The sequence below is a fragment of the Magnolia sinica genome, chromosome 18, assembly GCF_029962835.1.
Source record: "Magnolia sinica isolate HGM2019 chromosome 18, MsV1, whole genome shotgun sequence".
In the NCBI taxonomy this organism is placed as follows: domain Eukaryota; kingdom Viridiplantae; phylum Streptophyta; class Magnoliopsida; order Magnoliales; family Magnoliaceae; genus Magnolia; species Magnolia sinica.
Genome location: NC_080590.1, coordinates 71,866,936 through 71,868,238, shown reverse-complemented (window position 1 = coordinate 71,868,238; position 1,303 = coordinate 71,866,936). Strand labels below are relative to the sequence as shown.

Sequence of the window (1,303 nt, the reverse complement as noted above, 5' to 3'; positions counted from 1 at the left end):
TAGATGACCCAAAGAAGTTTTTTTGTGGAGGCATTTGAAGTGCATTGGGCACATTAATTTATGGTTCATTCCTCCAACTAAGATTAGGATGGTTACGCCAATTTGGATTATACATATTTCCCATTAGTTGAATAATTGACCTTTGGTAGTTATTATAGCATTTGCTTGCTCATGCTCATGCGTGATATTTTGTACAACTGGGATTATTGGACAATCCTTTGTGCCATGGTCTACACCATTATAAATGCTACAAAAATTACCTAAGGAAGTGTTTACTTTAACCATATCAACCTTCCTAATTTTCAAGGCTTCAACCTTTCTAGCCAATGTAGCGAATTTTGCATTAAGGTTGTCTTCCTCTCTTAGGACATACATCCCCACTTTCTCTCTAGGAATGGGTCTAGTTTGGTCTGGTTTAGCAGAGACATCTCATGTCTGTGTATTCTCTGCTAGCATGTATAGAAAATCCCAAGCCTCATTATGATCTTTGTCAAGAAAGGTTCCACCACACATCATTTCTATGAATTGAGGGGTATCCATGGTGAGCCCCTTTCGGAACGCATCAATCATGTGTCATGGTTTATAACTATGATGTGGACAAGTAAGTAGAAGGTCTTTGAAGTGCTCCCAAGCTTGGAAAAATAGTTCATTCTCCTTTTGAGAGAACAATATGATTTCCTGTTTAAGTGCATTTGTTTTGTGCTTGGGAAAGAATTTTTTTAAAAAATTTTCTACTTAAAGCTTGCCATGTAGTGATGGTATTAGGTCTTAAAGAGTTGAGCCATGCTTTGGACTAATCCTTTAGAAAAAATGAGAATAACATAAGCTTAAGTGCATCCCTATTGCTATTATTTACTTGTAATGTTACAATTACTTCCTCAAAGTCCTTGGCTTTCAGAATCCAAGCATGAAATTTAGGAATCAATTGAATCACACCTGGTTTAAAATCAATGTTCCCTATGTAAGCAGGGAACACTATGCAAGATGGTAAAGTTGATGTCTTAGGATGTAGACGTTCACGTAAAGTCCATGGTTGGTTTAACAAATTCCTATGAACTTCATTCCCATCCTCAAGAGGAGGATTATGTTGATTTTCTTTGTTTTGATTCATAGTTGGATCTAACAGATTTGGATTTGGATTATCAACTGGGTCTGCCATGAAATCCAAGTGACGTTGAGTGCCTCTTCTAAGTGAATGATCAAGGCCTGGAACTAGTTCGCCTTTGGAGGAGAGTCGATTGTTTTGATTCGTACTCCAACAGGGCATAAACCATCCACACCACACAACAAATACCACTAATTC

General features: G+C 37.5%; 1 non-coding gene across 1 annotated transcript; it reads left to right on the top strand.

Moving 5' to 3' along the window:
• Positions 1-583: 583 nt before the first annotated feature.
• LOC131234190 (small nucleolar RNA R71) lies at positions 584-690 on the top strand. The gene has a single exon (XR_009165598.1). It is a non-coding gene; the product is annotated as a small nucleolar RNA R71 (small nucleolar RNA).
• The last annotated feature ends 613 nt before the right edge of the window (positions 691-1,303 follow it).